Source organism: Schistocerca cancellata, chromosome 2 (assembly GCF_023864275.1).
Source record: "Schistocerca cancellata isolate TAMUIC-IGC-003103 chromosome 2, iqSchCanc2.1, whole genome shotgun sequence".
In the NCBI taxonomy this organism is placed as follows: domain Eukaryota; kingdom Metazoa; phylum Arthropoda; class Insecta; order Orthoptera; family Acrididae; genus Schistocerca; species Schistocerca cancellata.
This window is the reverse complement of record NC_064627.1, coordinates 534,749,608-534,776,428: the sequence shown is the minus strand read 5'-3', so window position 1 is coordinate 534,776,428 and position 26,821 is coordinate 534,749,608. Positions and strand designations below refer to the sequence as shown.

The following is a 26,821-nucleotide window of genomic DNA, read 5'->3' as shown; positions in this document are numbered from 1 at the left end:
AGGAGACGAGATTTGTGACTCCCTGTCTCACAAGGATGATGAACTACATGACTCGACACCTGTTTCAGCATCACTTTTACGTGTTAAGCATGTACCCTCATCGTTGTGCTCCTTTTGTACATTTCTGCATAGTCGAACACATACGACACCACACATTCCACTGATTCTTCTCGCAGAAACGCTAATATTTCATCTGACACTTATTTCTCACTCTGCGAAATTTCTAGGCTTTCTTTCTGATGTCAACTTCAGCAACCGTTGTTATACATATAAGGCGTCGGTTGCTTCGTTTATCTCTGCCATTGCTTCGTATGAACACCACTGCCAGTGCTCTGAGCTAAATCGTCGAATGAGCAGTTCAGCTACGCTCCGTAGCCTCAAGCTGTTCTCACCATAGGACGTATTCAGCCCCGCGGGCTTTTGCCATAGGCAGAAAATATTTTGGTTCCATGGTAGCTAATACGTGGGCGTCGAATGTCAAACATCACTGGCCTTTTGCGACCTCTCACTTAAGGGGTTCCTTGTTAGACATAAAACGCGGCAGCCAGATGGCTGTCACAGATACTAATTCGGAATCGTTCACGTAAGGCGGCCAATGTGACCGGTTGCCCTTCAGGATTCTAAGGCCGGTCATATGCACAATCTGGCAACACAGTGGGAGCGACACTGTAGGATGCGGAAGTATATGCAGGAAGAGTTTTATCACTTTTCGGGAGCTGCCATCGTGCTGTAGTTGCACATGGCCTTTGGTAAGTCTAGTGGAATGTAAGTATGAATTCTCGAAATTGAGTCCATTCAATAAGTTACATTTTTAAATCTCGTTTCGGTTGTCTGCTATGTTATCAGTCTGATTGAAGCTCAAAGACAATTCGTTTACTTTCTAACTAACCTGCAATAGCAAAAACTTCCAGAAATTATTCCGTCAGCTCGTGACAGCGTCAAGATCAGGACAGTTTATGCTCGAGAGTTTCCTCGCCCTAGAGCGACCGCCGGCTACCGGCCGTACGCCACCCGCAGCCTAGCACCAAGGCACCCTCTGCCGGGTGAACACAGCAGTGTACTAACCAACTGTCATTTTCTTATTTGAACTTCTCGTGCCTACTTGCAGTTACGTATTGTATTTTCCATGTCTGAAACTTATAAACGTTTCCATCATTTCAAAAAATAGACTCGCAGGTGGAAAACGTTCCAACATTTGCCAGATAATATTCGCTTTGAATTTAATAGGGGGAAAAGGCCACAGAGACAGTTCAGTGCATTTGTGGTGTGTGTTGGATGAATGCCTCTGGGCAAAAAACGCCATAAAAGGATTTTATAGCTCCAAGAGAGATCGTTCTGGCGTGAATAAGTTTTCACATTTAGGAGGTCTCGATAGCAGACATACGTTACGAACTGCATGTGATGAACTGCGACCATTAAAGCGTCGTGCGACCTTTGCATTAAGTAGGCAAGGCTCGAAAGTCTAATTCAAAGCAACAATTTCTTTAAAAAAAGAATTAACGGCTGAGCCGTAGCAGGACACATTCAATCGAGAAAAGGTCAGAGTAAACGTATTTTGGTTCAAATGGCTCTGAGCGCTATGGGACTTAACATCCATGGTCGTCAGTTCCCAAGTACTTAGAACTACTTAAACCTAACTAACCTAAGGATATAACACAACACCCAGTCATCACGAGGCAGAGAAAATCCCTGACCCCGCCGGGAATCGAACCCGGGAACCCGGGCGTGGGAAGCGAGAACGCTACCGCACGACCACGAGCTGCGGACAAACGTATTTTGTATCTGTTGGTTCGGAACGGGTCTTTTGCACAAGGAACGCCTTCCCAGGCGTGTGCCCATCACAGCTGATTTTTGTTGCCATCAACTGAGACACTTTTCGCTCGTAATGAAAGAAACAAGTCAGACAAAACTGCTTAGCATGTTGCTACTGCATGGTGACACACTCCGCTGATTTCACAACCAAATACTATCCAAGAGGTTGTTTTGGGAGGTGTCCGTCACTCGCTTATTATCCTGATCTTATCCCATTAAATGTTTACCTTTCTGGCTTGTTATCGAACAGCCGTCAAGAAAATTCGATTCCGGACGAAACTACACTTCAGACCTGGTTTGACGACTTCTTCAACTCAGAACCAGTAGGTTTCTGCAGGCGTGGAATAGGTAAACTACCTATTTCAGATAACGTGAGAGAGTGGCTAGGACACGTAAATCACAACATGAAAGACGAGATTAGGTGCAATTTCCTGGATGATTGACTGACTGGACTCAAAACCATAAATTGATAATCTTCTTTCTAACCTTAATTGAAAATCACAAGGATTATTCGATCGTAATGACATGTAAAATCAAATGAATCTAGCAGGACACTTCTGTGCCACCCAGTACGTAACCAGTAGGTCACAGAATTCGTCAAACGTATTCTGGTTGTTGATGACAATCAATTATAGTATTGACAGCAAGGATACCAGCTGATACGTGGCTTGAGGGGGCTCGGAATTGATTATAACTTACGTCTCAAAGACGTGGCTGTTGAGGATCAGAATACCAAAAGTGTACGTCGCTGAATTTGCTCGTAGAGGTTAGCGTTAAGCGCTGGGAAGAGGGTGATGGTGATTTTAGTGGTGCCGCAGACTACTGCCCGCCGTTATCCCAGATACATTGTACATCACGAGGTTGTAGGTAGGTTAGGACATAAGTTTGAATTCAGGGTGACAAAACGCGTCGTATGCCGCAGCTCAGTCATTTGTCACTTAAAATCAGGTCACTACACACAATCACAGATTTCCATCATACCAGGCAGTGGCCACTTCCAATATTGCTCCGCATTATGTATTAACAGCATTTGTGAACTGAAGGACCGTGTATGTGTGTGACCTGCAACCGAGCGGTAGCTGGCAGCCGACGTTGAACCACTTTAGCGAGAAGTGGCAGATGTCGCCTATCAACTAATTTTAATCGGGCTGTTGTTGTTGTGGTCTTCAGTACTGATAATGCTTTGATGCAGCTCTCCATGTCACTCTATCCTGTGCAAGCCTCTTCCGAATAACTACTACAATCTACATCCTTCTGAATATGCTTAGTGTATTTTACCCTCTATGCTTCCCTCCAGTACTAAGTAAGTGATCTCTTGATGCCTCAGAACGTGTCCCACCAACCTATCATTTCTTCTAGTCAAGCTGTGCCACAAATCCCTCTTCTCCCAGATTCTATTAGTATCTCCTAATTAGTTACGTGATCTATCCATCTAAATTTCAGCATTCTTCTGTAGCACCACAATTTAGAAAGCTTCTATTCTCTTCTTTTCTACGCTGGCCGGCGTTCTAGGCGCTACATTCTGGGACCGCACGACCGCTACGACCGCAGGTTCGAATCCTGCCTCGGGCATGGATGTGTGTGATGTCCTTAGGTTAGTTAGGTTTAAGTAGTTCTAAGTTCTAGGGGACTGATAACCTCAGAAGTTAAGTCCCATAGTGCTCAGAGCCATTTGAACCATTTTTTCTACGCTGTTTATCATCCATGCTTCACTTCCATACGTGGCTACACTCCATACAAACACATTCAGCAAAGACTTCCTGACGCTTCAAGCTATATTTGATGTTAACAAATTTCTGTTCTTCAGAAATGCTTACCTTTCCATAGCCAGTCTACATTTTATATCCTCTCTACTTCGACTGTCATAATTTATTTCGCTTCCCAAATAGCAAAACTCACCTAGTACTTTAAGTGTCTCATTTCATAACCTAATAACCTCAGCATCACCTGGTTTAATTCGACTACATTCCATTATCCTCGTTTTGCTTTTGTTGATGTTCATCTTATGTCCTTTGAAGACACTGTCCATTCCGTTCAACTGCTCTTCCACGTCCTTTGCTGTCTCTGACAGAATTACAGTGTCATCGGCAAACCTCAAAGCTTTTATTTCTTCTCTACGGATTTTAATTCCTATTCCAAATTTATTTTTTGTTTCCTTTACTGCTCGCTCAATATACAGATTGAATACAACCGGGGATAGGCTACATCCCTGTCTCAATCCCTTCCCAACCACTGCTTCCCTTTCCTGCCACTCTACTGCTGTCTCGTTTATGCACACACTGTTAATACCCTTTAGTTCCCTGTTTTGACCCCTGCCACCTTCAGAGTTTGAAAGAGAGTATTCCAGTTAACATAGTCAAAAGCTTTCTCTATGTCTACAAATGCTAGTAAACGTAGGCTTGCCTTTCCTTAATCTATCTTCTAAGGTAAGTCGTAGGGTCTGTCAGTATTGCCTCACGTGTTCCACCATTTCTACGGAATCTGAACTGATCTTCCCCGAGTTCTGTAAAGAATTCGTGTTAGTATTTCGCATCCGTGACTTATTAAACTGATAGTTCGGTAATTTTCACATCTGACAACACCTGTTTTCTTTGGGATTGGAATTATTATATTCTTCTTGAAGTATGAGGGCATTTCGCCTGTCTTATACATCTTGCTCACCGGATGTTAGAGTTTTGTCAGGGCTGGCTCTCCCAATGCTGTCAGTAGTTCTAATGGAATGTTGTTTACTCCTGGGGCCTTGTTTTGACTCAGGTATTTCAGAGGTCTGTCGAACTCGTAACGCAGTAACATATCTCCCATTTCATCTTTATCTGCGTCCTCTTTTATTTCCATAGTATTGCGCTCAGGTATGCGTCCTGTTGTATCAGTAGAAATTGTAGAAGACTGGCATGGAACTGTATGTACAAAGGACCAATAAGGCAATTTCGTTTGCATACTGTGATAAAGTTAGCAAAGGACTAAGGGCAGCAGTTAAAGTGTCTTTTACCTGCAAGGGTTAAAGCAATAACGCATTCAATACCCGCAGTTAAACTGTAAGCGTGTCTCAGAAGATCGCTAATTTCTCTGGAATTCATAATCATTTAAGATAGATGACCATACCTTTGACTACTGGTTTGGCTGAAAAGTATTGTTATTATTGTACTTTCAACATTGCAGCCCAGTCAGCAATCGTGATCATCTGATATATAAGAAACTATCATTTCCGCAATCGAGGCTGATAGTTCCTTATATGTTATTATTATGTTTTATTACGCAGTTTTCAAACATCTTTTTATTTGCCAAGAAGGTGGCAAATGGCCGAGTTACGATGCTGTTGTTTGGAAGTTAACAATCGCACTCTCATATCTTTTAGGCTTTTGGGTATAGTATCTCTCAAAAACACACCCAATAATGAAGTATTTTCAGTTTTTTGGTGTAGTGATCTAAGTCAGTGTTACTAAAATGTTAGTGAGCACTATTATTGGACGACTGCTTGAGGAGTTCGCCAAGCACGGACAAAACACATTTATTTAAATTGGTTCTAAATACGGTGTTTTTCAATTGTATGGTTCAAATGGCTCTGAACACTATGGGACTTAACATCTATGGTCATCAGTCCCCTATAACTTAGAACTACTTAAACCTAATTAACCTAAGGACATCACACAATACCCAGTCATCACGAGGCATAGAAAATCCCTGACCCCTTTTCAATTGTATTATGCTGTTTTTGCAATTCAGCTAGTAATTTCTCACCACTTCTTGTATCATTAACTACTTTAGCAACCCATGCTATACCTTCAACTAATTCCCCAAGGGCTACTAAAAAAACAAATATTGGAATGAGGGACTTTATTTCACCTGGTTTTGGAGCAGGTGTTACACAATGAGCTGACAAAAATCATGGGATACCTCCTAATATCGGGTCGTGACCTTCATTCGCCCGAAACAGTGCAGCAACTCGACGTGGCTTGGCTTAGCAAGTCGTTGGAAGTCGTTGGAAGTCCCCTGCAGAAATATTGAGCCTTTTTAATCGTCCTTAATCGCCAAAATGTTGCCAGCGCAGGACGATGTACACCAACTGATCTCGATTAAGTCCCATAAATGTTCTATGGGATTCATGTCGGGTGATGTAGGTGGTCAAATCATTCTAGCGAGTTATCCAAAATGTTCTTCAAACCAATCGCGAACAATTATGGACTGGTGACATAGCGCATTGTCATCTATAAAAATCCCATCGTTGTTTGGGAACATGCAGTCCGTTAAAGGCTACAAAATGGTCTCCTTGCAGCCGAACATAACCATCATCAGCCAGCGATCGTTTCAGTTGGATCAGAGGATCGAGTTTATTACACGTAATAACAGTCCACACCTTTGTGGAACCACCAGCAACGTGCACAGTGCCTTGTTGACAACTTGTGTCCATGGCTTTGTAGGGCCTGCGGCACACTCGATTCCTGCCACCAACTGAAATAGAGACTCATCTGACCAGGCCATAGTTTTCTAGTCTTCTAGGGTCCAACCGATATGCTCACAAGCCCAGGAGAGTCGCTGTAGGCGATGTCGTACAGTAAAAGCGTTCGCGTCGACTGCACTGCCCTTACGGATATGTTCGTCGTTCACTCCACATTGATATTTGCGGTTATTTCACGCAGTGTTGCTTGTGTGTTAGCACTGACAACTCTACGCAAACGCCGCTGCTCTCGGTCTGAGGCCGTCGTCCACTTCGTTGTCCGTGGTGAGAAGCAATGCCTGACATTTCGTATTCTTGGCACTCTCTTGACAATGTGGATCTTGGAATACAGAATTTCCTAACGATTTGGGAAACAGAATGCCCCATGCGTCTAGCCCCAACTACCATTCTTCGTTCAAAGTCAGTTAATTTCCGTCGCGCGGCCAGATCCTTTTGGCACGACTCACCTGAGTACAAATGACAGCTCCGAGCATGCACTACCTTTCATACATTGTGTACGTGATAATACTGCCATCTGCATATGTGTATACCGCTACCCTCTGAATCTGTGCCCCTCAGTGTACACACACACACACACACACACACACTCTCTCTCTCTCTCTCTCTCTCTCTCTCTCTCTCTCTGTTGATTTTGATTTTGCAGTCACTTGTGAAGCAAAATATTACGAGTAACCTTTATAACTTTCTATCCAGACCACTTTGAACTTTTTTAAACATTTTGTCCGAATTTTTCGTGTGGCTACGGAGCTGTTAATAACATAATCAAGGAGATATTCACCTTGCTTCTTCTTCCTACTGAGGCTACAATTGTTCCCTGTTTAAGCAATAACTAGTGACATCTGTTTTTTGTCTAAAGAATATTCCTATATTAGTGAGTGTAACATAAAAAGACTCATTACTGAGTTTGAAGATGTAATTCACGAAATACGCACTTCAACCACCTATCACAAAATCTTAAACATGGTGTTCTATTCCCTAATAAAATTAGATGCATGGCATCCAGTCCCTCGAACTCTAGGAGTACAAATGTGTTTCTTAATCTTGTAATTCATGAATATGAGAATGAAATTTAAGAATATCTGCGTCTTCTCCAAATTTCTGGATAATAATAGCACGAATTCCCGGAATGTGTTCTTGAACTCTTTAATGACACTGGGTACTTAATATTTTCTAAGAAAGAAAAAGTAATACGAGCTAATGAAGAACTGCATCTTTCACAGATCATTTCCAAAGACATTGCTCGTGATAATCAAGATCATGTGACAGCTTTTCTGAGAGTTTCTTTATACTGCAGACAGTTCTCATTTATGTCAGACGTGCTGATTAGTAAAAATGTTGGTGTAGCTGGTTTTTCAGACAGAATCGATATGAAATGAAACACGTATTCAGTGATTGTGTGAATCCTGAGATGATGTTTATAAGTTTCCTGAAATGTGGAAAAGACAGTGGAGTTGGAATGCATATGTCTTTCTTGCTTTTGGGAACGATGATGAGTTAACAATCGTCGGTGTTAAGCAAGTTTCTATAATTTCATTACATCTCCTCCGCGGGAGGCAGTCGTGGATGATGTGCAGCTCACTGATGCACAAGGCGTTGGCTCCGACGTCGACCAGTGGAGTGATACCATGCGGGCATACAGGAACTCCCAGTAAAGTGCCGTAAAGCTGTGTTATTGAACGGAGATGGTACTGAAAATTAGGGTCTTGTAATCAAAATAGTAGGGAATAACATGGTGTATTGGAATCCTGAATAAAGCAAACCAGCTTTCAGAAAAAAATCTTTTCTATTACTTTTGCAACGTCCCTCGTAGTGAAATCACTTTTAAGTCCCATTCGAATTGACGTGACATTTCGTGTGTTTGGAGGTAAGAGCGTTGCCGAGCACTGTCATGTAAAAATATCGCACTGCAGTTAGAGAGATCGCATTGCTCGTTTTGAACTGCTCTTCTCAGATTTGTTAATGTCTCGCAGTAGGCTTCAGAACTCATTGTGCATCCAAGTTCTACGAAATCTGCTAAAAAGATTCACTTAGCGCCCCAAAGAACGGGAGACAGAACACTTGCTGTGCTGACGTAAAGACAAGTGTGTCGGTTCATTTGGCAATATTATCAATATTTGTCTCATGGAATAATCGTGCGGGGCTGTGCGCGTAAAGAAGTAACGCGTTTATTCCTAAGTAGCGACCAATAATGGTCTCCCACTTGACAACTCATGACTCTGGAGTGCCTCTCGAGTACCTAACATGCCTCTCGAGTACCTAAAATGCCTCCACCATCGAAGCACAATATCCCAGATGAGCCAGCTGGGAGACATGGATCCATTGGTCAATTGCCATTTGTTTATGCCTTCCAGCTTTTTGCTGTATACGAAAACATTTTTTCAATCCTCTTGTCAGATTTTCTTAGCTACCCCTGAGGTGCAAGCCATTTCAACAGTATGAGCCGTAGGGCGACCCACATACAGCCAATGCAGTGCCTGGTTTCTCTGGATAAACAATGCGCGCTTCGAAAAGCTCCTCGTCGTTTATTCCCTCCTCTTTAAACAGCTGTTGACGCAGTTCACACGTAATACTCCAGTGAGACTCTAGCAGAGCTGAAATACTGAGCGCGTGCAGTTCGTGTTTATTGACAGAACCGAATAGGTAGGAGGGCTACACACGGTTGACAACACTTCTCCTCGCCACCGAAAGAGATTTTAACAGTGACTGATTATAGAAATCGGAATTCGCATCCCTATATACCACTTCTCCGCGTTACGACTCTCATCCCCCGCTTTTAATTGAAAGTAGTCTTTAAAAGTCTTAAAACAACCTTCTTGGTCGCTGGGAATCAATAGTATACGGTACCACCGTCATGATTACATTGTTCCACAACATTATCACTCCGATTCAGAACAGGCTCTACGTGCCTTCTCTCTGTTGGTAGACAGTACACTCGCTACGACCTTAACTAATGAAACAAGATGTCTGCCCCCATAAGATATGTGTGCCTCCATAATTTTCTGATTTATCTCCATGTTATTATTGTTTTAAATCATAGCACTAATAAAATTTCCATTATATCTTCCAACGTCGTCTAGGTTTACAAACAGCATAGTGTAAGTCACCATATCATTTCGTATTATTATTATCCTTTGCTTGAAAATCTTACCTCTTGTTTAGTACTTGTCCAGTTCTATTTGAGATTGTTTTCTTGTATACCTTCAGTAAATTCGCTTATTTCCTTATGTTCAATTATTAAATTATGGCCCCTTATGTTGGAGTCACTGTAATCTTGCTTTTCATCCTCCTGAATCTGCACAGTTCTACTTTCCATTATTATTGAATAATACGGTATTATTTTATATTATGAAACATAGGATGCCGGGAAAAATTTGGAAAATCAGCGCTACATAAATTGAAAGTAACTACTGTACATGAAGGTACATATTTGTGGGGACTGTGAAACTCAAAAGGGAGGTAGAGGCTTTGTTATGAATGACTTTGGCCTTTTATATATGCATTATTACCTGATTATTTGACCATTTACCTCAACTGTAGCGTGAAAGTTTTTATTTGCAGGTGACTCGAAGAAAAGGAAGAAAGGCAAGAGACGTATGCACATCATCGGCTGGAGCACAAGGAAACAGGACTAAATCTTCTCGCTGCCTCAGTAAAGATAAGAGAAAATAAATAAAGTGAAACAAGAAAACAAAAATGCAATAAAAAGGTGTAATTAAAAACACACAATTTTGCTTTTGTTGTTGTATTGCTACAAAAGTAAATCAATAAATCTAGCTACTTAGGAACAGAGAGCTCAGCCTTGCTTCACTCACAAATGGAAATTGATTCTCATCAGTGTCAAACATAGAACTGATTATTTTGAAATTATAGTCATAACGTAATATGTTTATCCATGAATGCAACTGTGATGCGTGTGAATCATGAGGTATTACGTTAATTTATATTTTACTGTGGCCGCAACCCGTTAATCCAAACATTGTAATTTTAGTAGACAACTGAGATTTTCTTAAACAGCACATTCCGAGCAATAGACAAGAAATAAGGAAGAATTCTATAGTAGGTCAAGTTCACAGGGTTTACGAACTCACTTACACGTTACGAATTGTGATTCTTCAATTTCTCCAGGCGTATTTTATGACGAAATAAATCTCGGGTGAGCAGCCTGGTATGAGTGTGCATAGGACACAACAATATTTCAGCAATCGACCACGTTGCCATCATCAGGTGCGCTGATGTACTGACCGGCGGTGGACCGGCGCCATGTATATATAGTACAATCCCCCTCACGATCCTCCCTCAGGCGCTTCCGACGAGTCGGCGCGGTCCGCGCCCCGCGCAAGGTCCAGGTACAGCGTCCGTTCTCCCGCCGTCTGGGCGCTGCGTCCTAGGTCATCTCGTTCAGCAGGGTCTTCCGGCACCGCTCTCATTATTCTTCCCTCCTCCCCCGAAGTCGGTACACTCTGGTAAATATCCTTTTTCCTCTTAATCCGGGTGCTCGCGGGTTCCCACGCCTTGCTAAGGATGTAACCGCTGTCACGATTTAGTTGTGGCCCCCTTACTCTGATCTCTATGGCTTCTTTGATGACACAGTCCCAGTATTTGGAAGTCTGTGTCAGGACTTTGGTTTGGTCATAATCCATGCTGTGTAGTTCCGACAGGCAATGCTCAGCGATTTCCGACTTACTGGGCTGTTGCAGTCTAGTGTGCTGTTGATGTTCTCGGCATCGGTCCTCAATGGTACGAATTGGCTGCCCTCTGTATACACTACCGCATTGGCAAGGTATCTGATAAACCCCTGATTTACGTAGACCAAGGTTGTCCTCGACACTACCAAGAAGGCTCTTGGTTTTGCTTGGAGAACGGAAGATGGTTTTCACTTGGTGTTGGGCACATTTTACGTAAAGAGCATGTTTTACTCTTTGGGACACCGTCAGATTGTCTATATAAACAAGAAAATAATCAATTAGCGACAGATAGAGGAAGGGGGATGGTTTTATCTTGCAGACTACATAGGTAAAATTAGCTAAAACTAAGAGAAACTGACATAAAAATAATTCGATATGAAATCCATCTACATCTACAGCATACTCCGCAAGCCACCTAATGATGTGTGGCGGAGAGTACTTTTTGTATCACAAACTAAGCTCTTCAAATCTGTTCCACTTACGGATAGTGCGTGGGAAGAGCGACTGTCGGGAAGCCTCTGTATTGGGTCTAAATTCTCGAATTTTCCGTTCATGGTCATTACTCGAGACGTATGTAGGGGGAAGTAAATGTTGTCCGAATCCTCCCGGAAAGTGCTCTCTCGAAATTTCAATAGTAAATCTCTCCGTGGTGCACAACTCCTCTCTTCTAAGGTCTGACAATGCAGCTTGTTGAGTATCTCCGTAACGCTCTCGTGCGGTATAAACGATCCTGTGACGAAACGTGCCCCTCTTCGTTCTATATTCTTTATCTCTTCCATCATACCTATCTGGTAGTGATCCCAGATAATAAAAAACACTAAAAAATGTGTCTAACAAGCGCCTTATAAGCCACTTCCTTCATCAATGAGTTACATTTCCTTAAGATTCTTCCTATAAAATCTGCGTCTGGCATCTCCTCTTTCCACCATTTGTTTTATATGGTCATTCCACTTGAGAATGCTAGATATTTTACGGCAGATACTGTTCCAACGGTTTGTTATCAATAGTGTAGCTATACAGTAGTGGACTTCTTTTCCTATGTACGCGCAATATGTTACATTTATTTACGTTCAGGTTCAACTGCCAAAGCCTGCACCACTCATCAATTCACTGGAGGTCATTCTGCAAATCGTTGCTATCGTCTAGCGTTATTATAGACAGCCGCACCATCTGCGAACACCCTTAGAGAGCATCCGACGCTTTCTACTAGATCATTTATATATATTGTAAACAGTAACGTTAATATCACACTTCCCCGGAGTGCACTGGGAATTACCTTTACATTTGTCGATTTTGTTCCATTAAGAGTAACGTGTTGAGTTCAGTTTGCAAGGAAGTCTTGAACCCAGTCACAAATTTACTCCGATACTCGATAAGCTCGTATTTTTTTTCACTAAACGGCAGTGCGGGACGGGGTCAAATGCCTTCCTGAAGTCAAAGAACATGGCAAAAACCTGAGAGCCATTGTCTACGACACTGTGGATCTCATGGAGTAACAGAGTGAGCTGAGTTTCGCAGGATCTCTGTTTGCGGAATCCATGTTTATTTTTATAGAGGAGATTTTCCTTCTGCAAGAAAGTTATAAATCTTGAGCATAAAATATGTTCCATAATTCTACAACAGACGGACGTCAACGATATAGGTCTACAATTGTGTGCATCTGTCCTACGCCCCTTCTTAAAAACGGGAATGACCTGCGCTTTCTTCCAGTCGTTAGGCAGTCTTCGTTGCTTAAGCGATTACTGCTAGAAGGGGAGCAAGTTCTTTCGCATAATCTTTGTAGAATCTTATAGGTATCTCATCTGGTCCTGAAGCCTTTCCGCTACTGAGCGATTGTAGCTGTTTTTCTGTTTCGCCATCGGTTATCTCAATATCTGCCATCTCGACGATCGTATGACGATTGAAAGGAGGGACCGCGTTACTGTCTTCCGCGGTGAAACGATTTTGGAAGACCGAATTCAGTATTTCGTCTTTGCTTCTGTCATCTTCCGTTTTGGGTGCCAGTATGTTCCCTGAGTGAATGAATAGATGGTTCTTGACCCACTTGCTGATTTTACATTCTACTAAAACCTGTTAGGGTCGTTATTAGGATCGGTTGACAAAGTTTTACTTTCAAATTCACTGAACGCTTCTTTCATTGATCTCATTACGCTCATTTTCGCTTCTTTCAGCTTTACTCAGCTAGATCTTTCTCTTGAATCTGAGGTGACTGTTAAACCATGGTAGGTCTTTCCCATCCCTTAACTGGAAACATATTGGTCTAGGGCATATTGTACGTTTCCTTGGAATTTTTTCCATTTGCTGACCACATCTTGGTCCTCATCAGCGTATATTTGATGCTGACTGTTCAGATAATCTGAAATTTGTGTCCTGTCACTCTTGCTGAGCAAATATATCTTCCTACCTTTCTTAACATTCCTTGTAGGACCCGTCGTCATAGAAGCCTTATGTCACTGATACCTTGCTCTGGGTTAATTGATTCGATAAGTTCAGGTCTGTTTGTTGCCGGGAGGTCTAAGACGTTACCCTCACGACTTGTTTCGCTAACTATCTGCTCGTAGTAATTTTCGGAGAAGATATCCAGAACAGTGTCATACGAATCACTGTTTCTGGCGCGAGTTTTGATAACATGACACTCCCAACCTACACCTGGCAAGCTGAAGTAACCCTCTATTACAACAGCACGATCAGGAAAATTACTAACGATATTCTGCATTTTCTGTCTGAAGCGCTCTGTCACTAGAGCTCCTGACCGAGGCGGTCTATAAAAGCATCCGATTACCATTTTTGACCCACTTTCGATAATTAACTTCACCTAGATTAACTCGCTGGATTGTATCGAATTCTTTGCTGCAATAAACACGCCGCCACCATTGGCGACTAACCTATCATTATAATAAATATTGCCGTCTAAACTTAAGATTTCATTGTCATTAACGCCCGGTTTCAGCCAAATTTTTGTTCCTAATACTATCTGCGCTTTATAATCTTCAGTAATCGACACTAATTTTGCGACCTTTCCTTGGAGTCTCCTGCATTTTACTGAAATAGTATTAACCTTTTATGTCTATGATCTGCGACGACAAACGTTATCGCATTACATTCTGGCTAATATATCAGGTAAATCGTCTCTGATCCCAAGGGAGGGTTTCTCTAACCTAAAGAAGCCCAATGTGCACACTACACGTACTCTGCTAGCCTAATAGCCGCTTCCTGTGTGTAGTGCACGCCTGACCTACTAAAGGGTACCCCATAATTCCGTACCCGATAGTGGATGTCGAGAAATTTGCCTCCTATACCGTCGCAGAATCGTCTCAGCCTCTGGTTTAGACCTTCTACTCTGCTCCAAACCAGAGAACCGCTATCAACTCTGGAAACGACGCTACAAATAGACAGCTTAGCTTTCAACCCGCGAGCGATGCTAATTGCCTTCACCAAATTAGCCATCCGCCGAAAGGAGCAGAGGATGCTCTCAGAACCCGAGCGTCAGGCGTCATTCGTGCCGACATGTGCCACTACATTCAGCCGATTGCACCCAGTATGCTCGATAGCTCCCGGCTGGGCCTCTTCCACATAATGGACGGGCCACGCAGCAAACATACCGAGTGCACGCTGGCAATCTTTTCTGCCTTGCCTGCTGTTTCCCTGAGGGGCTCTATGCAGCGGCATCCGGATTACCAGGGGATTCCAAAAGTATCATAGGTGTCGCAGGTCTCGTCCACAGCGCCGCAACCTTGAACATTAGCCAGAAGCATGTCGAAGGTAGCCAACGCTACTTCCAGCAGCAGATTCTCCTTATGTCCGGTCACAGCAAGCACAGTTCCTATCCACATCGTAGGGTGTAAAAATAGATATAAGATCTCCATTTGTCATACGGCGATACGAAATAGAAAAAGGACGCAACAGGAACTGGAAATGTAATCCGTCCATCATAAAAATACATAAAATGGAAGGTGAATCCAGTTAAAAGAAAAGAAAACCGCCAGTGTATTATTAAGAAGATATACAGAGGTCGCATGTTACGTTGAATACACCAACTGGCACGGCCATAGTAGTACAAATTAGGATCATGCTTACAAAAATAAACGCTATATGTGCCAAACCCAGTACGCATTACAATGTAACTGTGACAGAATAAGATGTAAACACGGCGTTTAGTGTGGCAAGAGGTGCCCAGATGGCGAGTATGACCGGAATAAGGCACATTTGCGAAATAAAAAGACTACATAAGCCTAGTAAGTTAAGACGCATATTAGCAAACAATTGCAACCACATAAAGCTAACACTACATTAAGGTATCCTTGTATAAAACAGAAAAATAGTCAAAATTATGGCGTAAATTAGCAAAGCAAAATATGTCACTAAATTTGTCATACTAGCTAAATTTTAGAGTGCCTGCCCGGGGTATGTATACAAAACCAACAATCCAAACATCAAGGCATCACGAACAGGGGCAGTCTTAATCATTCAAAACTATTAAAAAGACTTATTTCTCATCATTAGAATAAAAATATAATTTACAGCATACAAAAAAGTAAAGTCACCTAATATAATGTAAGATCGTTAATAAGCCTCCACCTGAAACATAACTCCCCTAACTTCATATACAACAAAACAAATAAGTTAAAAATTAGGCTTCATATACAACAAAACAAACAAGTTGAAAATTAGGCTGTCGACAAAATGAAAGGTGTGGATTAACATTCCAAACAATGCAAGCATTGCATCATAATACACACTATCTGATCAAAAGTATCCGGACACCCCACAAAACTTACGTTTTTCATATTAGGTGCATTGTGCTGCCACATACTGCCAGGTACTCCATATAAGCGACCTCAGTAGTCATTATACATCGTGGGAGAGTAGAATGGGGCGCTTTGCGGAACTCACAGACTTCGAACGCGGTCAAGTGAATGGGTGTCATTTGCGTCTTACGTCTTAAGTGAAATTTCCACACTCCTAAACATCCCTAGGTCAATTGTTTCCGACGTGATAGTGAAGTGAAAACGTGAAGGGGTACGTGCAGCACAAAAGCGTACATGCCGACCTCGTCTGTTGACTGACAGAGACCGCCGACGGTTGAAGAGGATCGTGATGTGTAATAGGCAGACGTTTATCCAGACCACCACACATACCAAACTGCATCAAGCTCCACTTCAAGTACTACAACAGTTAGGCGGGAGGCGAGAAAACGGATTTCTTGGTCGAGCGGCTGCTCATAAGCCACACATCACGCCGGTAAACGCCAAACGACGCCTTGCTTGATGTAAGGAGTCTAAACATTGGACGACTGAACAGTGGAAAAACGTTGTGTGCAGTGACGAATCATGGTACACAATGTGGCGATTCGATGGCAAGGTCTGGGTATGGCGAATGCCGTGTGAACGTCATTTGCCAGCGTGTGTAGTGCAAAAGGTAAAATTCGGAGGCGGTGGTGTTACGGTGTGGTCGTGTTCTTCATGGAGGTGGCTTGCACCCCTTGACGTTTTTCGTGCCACTATCACTGCACAGGACTACATTGATGTTTTAAGTACCTTCGTGCTTCCCACTGTTGAAGAGCAATTCGGGGATGGCGGTTGCAACTCTCACCACTGTCGAGCACCTGTTCGTAACGCACGGCCTGTGGCTGAGTGGTTGGACGACAATAACATCCCTGTAATCCACTAGCCTGCACAGACTGCTGACCTGAATCCCATAGACCACCTTTGGGATGTTTTGGAACGCCGAATTCGTGTCAGGCCTCACCGACCGATATCGATACCTCTCCTCAATGCAGCACTTCGTGAAGAATGTGCTGGCATTACCCAACAAACCTACCAGCACCTGACTGAACATATGCCTGCGAGAGTGGAAACTGTCATCAAGGCTAAGGGTGGGCCAACACAACATAGAATGCCAGGATAACGATGGAGGGCGCCACGAGCTTGTAAGTAATTTTCAGCCAGGTGTCCAGATACTTTTGATCACATAGCGTACTAGGTTTCACCTATTCAACTGATCTGTCTGCAACTTATTTTTGACCGACATAGAGATGTTTACAATTTACAACTCCTCTAGTAGATTCTAATTTTTCCCATTCTGTCCTCTCAACAGTTTGCTTTCCGTCTGACCGCCATATACAGAAGCGATCTGATAGGGCCTGGCTCCATCGCCAACAGCAGGAGCCTCTGGTCTCACAATTCGGCTACGAAGAACGTGGTTTGCTCTTCGAAAGAAACTTGAAAGCAACATCAGCGATGAGGTCAACGAAGGTGACAAATAAATGTTGCGCATCGAGATAATCGCGTCGTTGCAGTAGTTGTTATACTGAATGCACAGGACATTTCTCATTTGCATTAGACAACGCTACACGACGATTCGGTGCTTATTTCTGCAGTAAGTAAGTGGGCCGACTACTTTCCTCCGATCGGATACCAACGTGGACGGATGCCATCATTAAATGATTCACGAGTGGGAGCTTGGTCAGCTGCACTGCAGCAGGGCGTTACAGCGTTAACACCAGCCACAGTACGATGCGTTTTGGAATCGACAAACGACTTCTTTCCGTAAGGACTAGCGAGGGACGCAGTTTCCGATGCATCAGACGAGTTGGCCGAGTGGTTAAGGCGTTGGACTGCTAATCCAATGTGCTCTGCACGCGTGGGTTCGAATCCCATTGTGGGGCGGCGAGTTATTTCGTGAAATTAAATTTGCTGATAAAATGCTTGCAATACAAATGTTTGAATGTTGAATCAGTTTCAGGCTTTTAGAATGTTGTTAATGCTGTCTTTCGCCGTTCTCAACACTGGCTCTCTATTTACTTTTTTAGCTCCCAGAAAGTGATTTAACAAAACGTGAAGCCGGTAATTAGAGTTCCTAGTGCCCACTTCATCTGAGAATACCATTATAGCTGCAGCTTATAGCTCTGAGGAATTAGGAGATTGTTCGGGATTTCTAATCAAAAACGATTTTCCCAAATAGTTGAGTATATTCTGAAATTCATTGATAAAAAACACAAGTATCCCTACAACCTAACTAACAGAGCGGTTCAGAGTCTAATGCGCTGATGCAACTATAGATGTCCGAATTAAATGTTAAAAAGAATGCTCGCCATAATTTGATGAGAATATTTCATCAAACGCCACGCTAAATAATTGGTAGAATGTCTGTCCCGCGACGGCACCTGAAAATACGACAATACACAAACTGAAGCTAGATAATGAGAATCATCCCAGAATTAATCCTTCACTTGAAATGATTTCATGGTTCCGCATATCTCTAGTAACTTAATGCGGCACCCGAGGCTGTTTTTAGCAGTGATACCGATGCGACGCGACTCCCGACACAGATGGCGTGTTATTCAGCGTCTGGAGAGAACTGGGGCCTTCCTTCCTCGCGCAGCGCTCTTATATATATAGCCGCGGTGCGGACGGCTAGGGGAACGCCTGATCAAATCGGCTCTCCCGACTAGCCGCTGGGCTAGTAACGCACCACTTCAAGTTACATAATAATTTATAGCTTCTTTTGCTGATGGCCGATGAAGCTCTTAATTTAAACGTGCATTCAGCACGCAGGTAAGTATTGATAATAAAATTTTGACGTCGCTAAGTTAAATATTTTGGGCGAGAGAATTAATTAAATTACACTGCACGCAGTAGATGAGCTCTGAACTGGCCCTTTTGAGATCCGCTATCGCTATAATTTTATAGGTATTCAAAAGAAACTTTTCACATCTTCACAGTCATAGCGGACCTCCAACCTATTTAAATCTAAACATCCTAGCCTTATTTATCAGCCTACTTAATCTATCTTGCTTCCTTCAGTTTTGAGACGAAAACCAGAAAATCATGAATTTCCACTAAAGTCTCAATTTGTGAAATCCAAAGTACTATTTTTATTAAATCATTATGAAAGATGAATCTAAATATAAATTTTGAAGTCTCTAGCTCTTTTCTGTTGCGCCAATGATTTTTTTAGAAAAACGTCCAAATTTCGAAAATGGCTGAAGTTATCGAACTGATATTTAACACACATTAATTTAGTATTATTCCTGACATGCTAGAAAAGTTTTAGGTCATTTGCTTGATTTTTAAGGTATTGCGCAACATTTATGACGTCAGAGCTAGTTACAGCAGACTGGCTGGCACACAATGGAAACTGATGTGAATTTACTACAGCGTGAGTAGGCTGCTTCCCTACATCACCCTCTACTTAAATTTTTTGTTTATGAATGTTAATGAATGAGAAAAAAATTTAATTACAAAAAGGTAAGCAAGAGTACTGTTTAACTCCCTATAAAAAATCAAAATTGAAATATAAACATGTAGAAACATTATAGAAAACTGATTACCTACATTAATTATTTAAATTGTGGGCATGTTCACTGCCTTTTAAACAATGTCATTACTCAAAATTTTAAGCAAAGTCAATGAAATATTTTGGCATACATATTGCCTTAGACAAACAAACACATACAAATTGAAAAATTATGAAAATCTTAGATCCATTAAATACATTAAATACATTTTTACATACACAAATTCAAAGAAAATAACATGATACATAAACAGATGATTATCTCTTAGCAGTCTTTTCTAAACCTGAAAGAAAAGTTCACAAATAATTTTTACACACGTGGTTGTAGCCGCTTTGGCTGGCGTCCTACACTTCCATTCACAAGGGTAGAGGAGGGGAAGTTGCTATGGTGTGCGTCCTTCACGTTCTCTCTAATTTACATGGAGGAAAGGGGAGGGGTCACTGTGAGTTGTGTCCAAGTCACTCCACGCTTTCACGCAGCTACCAGGATGCCATTATCTGGTTTGTCCTGTAGAACAAACAAAAAGAGTGCCTCAGACTCTGTTCACTTAACATCTAATGGTGGGTCACAATGAAATGGGGATATATACATTTTATCTTTCAGTATTTTGCTGGAACAAATTAACAGAACTTTTTCAATTTTACTCTCGTGGTTACTTAATTGTCATAAAATCGGTAAACAATTGGCTCAAAACACCGTTAGTCACGTACTAGAGAAAATCTATGCTCAAGGCATACAATCATGAATCCTATTTAACATCAATTTATTATTTCTGGGCCGGAACACTGAACCAATGCTCGGTACATTCCTGACAAATCTGCATTTTATTTACTTAACTGACTCATCTTTGATTACCTTATTCTTAGAGATAGTATGAGTATATTTGATTAGTGGTTGTTTTCTCAGCTTCTTTGTACATGTGAGTAACTTTTGGTAATAGTACAGTTCTGAGTGGTCAAAACACACTACGTTTAGTTGACTACAAAATCCACTTATTGGTCCTCTGCTGTTGTGTTAGTTCCACATCTGCAATTAAGTACTTACTTACTTTGAAGTGTATTTATGCTGAGGTAAAATAATGTTTCACGTCTGTCAGTATGTTACTTATTTATTTTGCTAGTGTATGTTCTTATTTAACACTCACTCTATTAATATTTAAAGCATAGGATAGCACATTTATTTCATATTCATAGTGTATTGTAGCTGATCAGTTTGCTCACGTAGCAAACCATTTCCACTCGATCGGACGCTGAAACCTCAGGTAGTCTCTCTCAGACCTACCACTAAAGTGCATCAAGTAATTATGGACGAGTGTAATGCTAAATTCCTTAAACCTGTAGGACACCATGAGCTGCTCTGTCTCATCTAACATAAGGGTACCTATGGTCGCATTTACGCCTCCAACTCATAACCTCAATACGTGTAGGTGTGTCCTGTCACACACTACACTAAAATAATGGCCAGCTCCAACCTTATAAATACTTCAGGGACGTGTCCTTCACGTCTCAACCACAAACACTGCTCAATTCTATTACACTGCCTTTCCTTGCTACACCAGGTGAGTTTAATTTTACAACTTATCTGCATATTTTTCCTAACACTAAGCAATCTCTTTTACTATTTCTTAGTTAGCTCTACAGCATACAACATGTTTCATTGCCACTTCAGATCCTGCTTGAACACGAATTTGCACATCTTTTTAATATACTATTGTGGGACCATTTCCAATAAAACAACACTCTGTACTTACCATAGTACCAGGGTTCTATACATACTTGTTACTCAAATACATTGTATCTTAATTACATCATACTTCTCTATTGTTTGTCACTATTAGGTTTGTCACATTAGGTATTTTTCTTCACTAATCGGTGGATAGCATGGTTACAGAACTCATGGCTTGATAGCCATGACAGAAAATTTTAGTATTTGGAAAGAAAAGGTCGAAACTTTTGTGGATAGGAAAGATGAAGAATGAGTGAGACCTGAAAGGGAAAAAAGATCTCACACAGCTGGGACTGCACAGCTGCCACACTGTGTAGAGGTTACAGAACAACCTCCTCCCTACAGCATTCATTGGCTTAATGCTGGCTTGATAGTCATGACAGAAAATTTTAGTATTTGGAAAGAAAAGGTCGAAATTTTTGTGGATAGGAAAGATGAAGAATGAGTGAGACCTGAAAGGGAAAGAAGATCTCACACAGCTGGGACTGCACAGCTGCCACACTGTGTAGAGGTTACAGAACAACCTCCTCCCTACAGCATTCATTGGCAGAATCCTGACTTGATAGTCATGACGGAAAATTTTAGTATTTGGAAAGAAAAGGTCGAAACTTTTGTGGATAGGAAAGATGAAGATTGAGTGAGACCTGAAATGGAAAGAAGATCTCACACAGCTGGGACTGCACAGCTGCCACTCTGTGTAGAGGTTACAGAACAACCTCCTCCCTACAGCATTCATTGGCTGAATGCTGACTTGATAGTCATGGCGGAAAATTTTAGTATTGCAAAGAAGGAGTCGAAACTTTGGTGGATAGAAAAGATGAAGATTGAGTGAGACCTGAAATGGAAAGAAGATCTCACACAGCTGGGACTGCACAGCTGCCAGACTGTGTAGAGGTTACAGAACAACCTCCTCCCTACAGCATTCATTCATAACCTTTGACCACGCCACGTCGATCTGAAAATACCTTCTGATGCCTTTTTAGAACCTGTCTCAGTTCTTCCTTCTGATTGGCGGAAATCTTATCGATTTCCTGCAATTTAGCTTCTATTTTGTCTAAAATAATTGCTTCTTCTTCTTCTTCTGTGTTCAGCTTACTGTTACTAAGATTAACACCTTCGTCCCAATACCTCCTATTTTTCAGAACTCGTATAGGCAGCTCCCAAGTTGCATCATCAGTTACTACATGTTTATCACTAAAAGGTACTATAATTACTCCGGTTATTGGCAAAACCATTTTTAACTGGCTTCTTTCAAAGTCAACAACACTCTGATATTTTGACAAGAAATCTATGCCAATTAAAACCTCAATACTGAGATTGTTTACAATTAAACATGGATGATCAATTAAATTACCATTAATGTTAAAGGGTAGTAAAGCTTCTTGCTTTACCGTTTTTGAAACCTTGCCAGTAGCACCAATTATTCTTAGTCCTGATACTCTCATTACTGTAAGCTTGTCTTTACCAGGTAATGCATCAAAGAAGGACTGAGATATTGCACTCACCTCACTTCCACTGTCTAAGAGACAACGTACATTGATACCCAACATATTCACTATTATTATAGGGTGGCTTATTCTAGGTTGTACAGGTGGTTCCTCAAATTCATCTAGTAGTTCCTTTTGGATTTGTCTCCAACTAAAGTGATTGACATCTGTCTTCATTACATTTAGGTCACAGTGTGTAGGGGTTTCCTGAATTACATTTTCAGCTGCCTTTTCAAGTAGGTCTATTAATTTTAAATCGAAACACCGCACGACTTCATTACATTTAGTTTGCTGAACATAACCCAAATTACTGTAGTCTGAGCGATTCTGCGTCTCCAGACCGGGCATAACACTAGTTACAGCTAAACCACTTTTACCATTATCGTCGGTTTCCTTCTCAAGTGACAACTGGTCACAGCTACTGGGTTCATCGACCCTCAACAGCCTACCCTCTACATTCTCACTTATCTCCTGTCCTAAATCTATTAGTACATTATCAACATCCTGCACAGGCACTTTAGATAAGAGCACATCATCTTCATCGTAAATATAAGCATGAATTTCTTCTGCTTCTTCACCTGTCAATTCAGTATTTTGTAGCTCCTCCCTATCGTTACACTGCTGCGCCTTCTCTTTCTCTTCCCACTTAGAAAGCGTCTCTAACACGGTATCTATCAAATACTGTGAGTGATCTAATATTTCTGTTGTATCCTTAGATGCTACCGACTCTTCATCCACATGTTCAGTTTGAGTATTCTGATCTGTCTTACCAATTCCCTTAACTACTGGCTTAGGAGAAGTAACCGCCTGGTGAGCGCCAGTGTCCTCATAGACGGGAACTAGTTTTCCTGCCTCGGCCTACTACTGTTTCCTTTAGTTTCATTATAGTTGACTGGCACAGCATTACTTTCCGTACTGTTGTTTACATGCATATTTCTGTTTGGAACAAAATTATTATCCCTTGGACGCCATTGTTGGTTCTGATAATTATTTCCCCAATTCCTACCTCTCTTAGGATGGCGAATACCTACTGTTCTGATGTTTACATTGCCATTTTGCTCGTTCCTAAAATTACTATTATTGTTATTGGCATTTCTGTTATTACGTGCTTGCTACTCATTGGCAGCAACACGTTCTACACGTTCCAGATACTTAATGAAACGATCCAGATTGTCTCTAGGGGCAGATATAATTCTAGTTTGCCAATACCATGGCAGTTTGGCTTCAAGACCTAGTATAATCATTTCTGGCTTTAGCTTTTCCGCCAAATGTGACAAACGTGAAATCCATGACCTAGCAAACTCTTTAATAGATTCCTTGCCTGCATTGAAGCGTTTTCCACTCCAAAATTCTCTCAACACTTCATTTTGCTTATTACTAGACCAATATTCATTAATGAAAGCTGTTTTAAACTCCGCTAATGTTTTACACTTCAACATAACATCAGCTGACCAACGCATGGCGTCACCTGCTAAATGGCTTTTAATAAATGAGATTTTCTCTCGTTCAGACCAAGTTGGTGGAATAACATCTTCAAAATCGTTCCAGAAATCTAGCGGGTGGATATTTTTATCTGGATCGAATCGCAAGAACTGCCGACACCCGATAAAAGCGGTGTTTGCAGCTACAACTTGTTGTATACTACCATTACCAGAAGTTACTGAAGCTACTTTACTCTCAATGTTAGCAATGTTAGTACTGATATTTTCTACTCTCAATTCAACATTATCTACTCTTTGCACAATATGAGTAGTATCAGTTTTAATGGCATCTACGTCTGCTTGACATATGTTTACTTTAATATTAACATCTTTAAATCTATCTGAGCACAGTTCAGATTCCGCCTCGATCCTTTCTGTTAACTTGTGCTCCAGCTTCGCATCTTCCATTTGGAAGTCCTTGCGAACCTCAGCAACTTCGGATTTTACCGTTTTATACATTTCAGAAAATTGTTGAGCAACCTTTTTCTTAATATCCTCATGGTTGTAGTCAATTTTATAATTCAAACTGTCTAGATCCTCTTTCAACTTATTGCAACCAGCCTTGAAGGTATCGTCCATTACCTCCAATCGTTTATTAAAATTTGTTTGGCTGGCCAAAATCTCATACTTTAATTCAGCATTACTGTTTTTGACCTGTTCACTTATTTCAGACTTTAACTCAGCATTATTGGATTCTAATTTATTGTCCATTGCCTCAAACCGTTTATTAAAATTGGTCTGGCTGGCCACAATCCTGTTATTTACCTCAATTATATCAGTTTTTAAATCAGCAGTCATTTTTGCATTACTGGCAGCTATTGCTTGTAATATAACATTTAAATCAACAGCCCCAGCATCTTTGGGTTGCTCACTACCTGGCTTTTTATCACACTCAGGTGACGAAAAACTAGCTCCAACACCAGAATCATCAAAACTAAATGAAACTTCTGATTGATTAGTCATATCTAACTTCTCCTTCTTAAACTCTACCATCTCTGATGATTGCTTCATCTTTAATTCATCAGAGAAACTATCATCCAATAAATTTACAATTTCTACTTTCTGCTTTACTACAGGGGTCTCTATTATTGAATCATTGCCCCTTCCCACACTACTGTCAGGAGACAATACTTCATATTTCACTTTAACATTACTACTTTCATGCATATTTACACTTGAAACGTTGTCTGAATTTACAGTTCCCTCAACAGACATAGGTTCTGATTTAAGTTTAACTTCAGTTTCTTTTGGCGGTTCCATTGCCGACAGTCTTTTAGTGCAGGTTAGTAAAATTTTTAACAGCTTTTCACTTAACTTAGTTCCTTCTGCACGACTTATGGCGTTGCCGGCGCGGCGTACCAGGATTCCTGATGCGACGTGGCGCGTTGAACTGCAGACAGCTCTCCGACGGCTGTTGTGTGTTTGCATGGCCCGCAATTGCAGGCGCTGCGCCGGCTGCTCCAGCGGACGACTGCGGTGCGGCTTCTCGCGATGCCGGCAGCACCGCTAGACTCAGTGCCAGCTCCGTCAATCCAGATGTGTTGTTAATCCAATTGCGTCGTCCACATGCACACGTAACACATTCACTGTTCTATACTCAGTTGCGTGTCGCATTTCACTCGCGAATCCGAATAGTTAAAAATCACTTTCACTTAGTTGATTTCCCGGCCGATGCACCATATGTGGGGCGGCGAGTTATTTCGTGAAATTAAATTTGCTGATAAAATGCTTGCAATACAAATGTTTGAATGTTGAATCAGTTTCAGGCTTTTAGAATGTTGTTAATGCTGTCTTTCGCCGTTCTCAACACTGGCTCTCTATTTACTTTTTTAGCTCCCAGAAAGTGATTTAACAAAACGTGAAGCCGGTAATTAGAGTTCCTAGTGCCCACTTCATCTGAGAATACCATTATAGCTGCAGCTTATAGCTCTGAGGAATTAGGAGATTGTTCGGGATTTCTAATCAAAAACGATTTTCCCAAATAGTTGAGTATATTCTGAAATTCACTGATAAAAAACACAAGTATCCCTACAACCTAACTAACAGAGCAGTTCAGAGTCTAATGCGCTGATGCAACTATAAATGTCCGAATTAAATGTTAAAAAGAATGCTCGCCATAATTTGATGAGAATATTTCTTCAAACGCCACGCTAAATAATTGGTAGAATGTCTGTCCCGCGACGGCACCTGAAAATACGACAATACGCAAACTGAAGCTAGATAATGAAAATCATCCCAGAATTAATCCTTCACTTGAAATGATTTCATGGTTCCGCATATCTCTAGTAACTTAATACGGCACCCGAGGCTGTTTGTAGCAGTGATACCGATGCGACGCGACTCCCGACACAGATGGCGTGTTATTCAGCGTCTGGAGAGAACTGGGGCCTTCCTTCCTCGCGCAGCGCTCTTATATATATAGCCGCGGTGCGGACGGATATATATAGCCGCGGTGCGGACGGCTAAGGGAACGCCTGATCAAATCGGCTCTCCCGACTAGCCGCTGGGCTAGTAACGCACCACTTCAAGTTACATAATAATTTATAGCTTCTTTTGCTGATGGCCGATGAAGCTCTTAATTTAAACGTGCATTCAGCACGCAGGTAAGTATTGATAATAAAATTTTGACGTCGCTAAGTTAAATATTTTGGGCGAGAGAATTAATTAAATTACACTGCACGCAGAAGATGAGCTCTGAACTGGCCCTTTTGAGATCCGCTATCGCTATAATTTTATAGGTATTCAAAAGAAACTTTTCACATCTTCACAGTCATAGCGGACCTCCAACCTATTTAAATCTAAACATCCTAGCCTTATTTATCAGCCTACTTAATCTATCTTGCTTCCTTCAGTTTTGAGACGAAAACCAGAAAATC

General features: G+C 41.5%; 1 non-coding gene across 1 annotated transcript; it reads left to right on the top strand.

Annotated features, from left to right (window-relative positions):
- Positions 1 to 17,532: 17,532 nt before the first annotated feature.
- Positions 17,533 to 17,621, top strand: Trnas-gcu (transfer RNA serine (anticodon GCU)). Its single transcript has one exon. It is a non-coding gene; the product is annotated as a tRNA-Ser (tRNA).
- Positions 17,622 to 26,821: the final 9,200 nt, after the last annotated feature.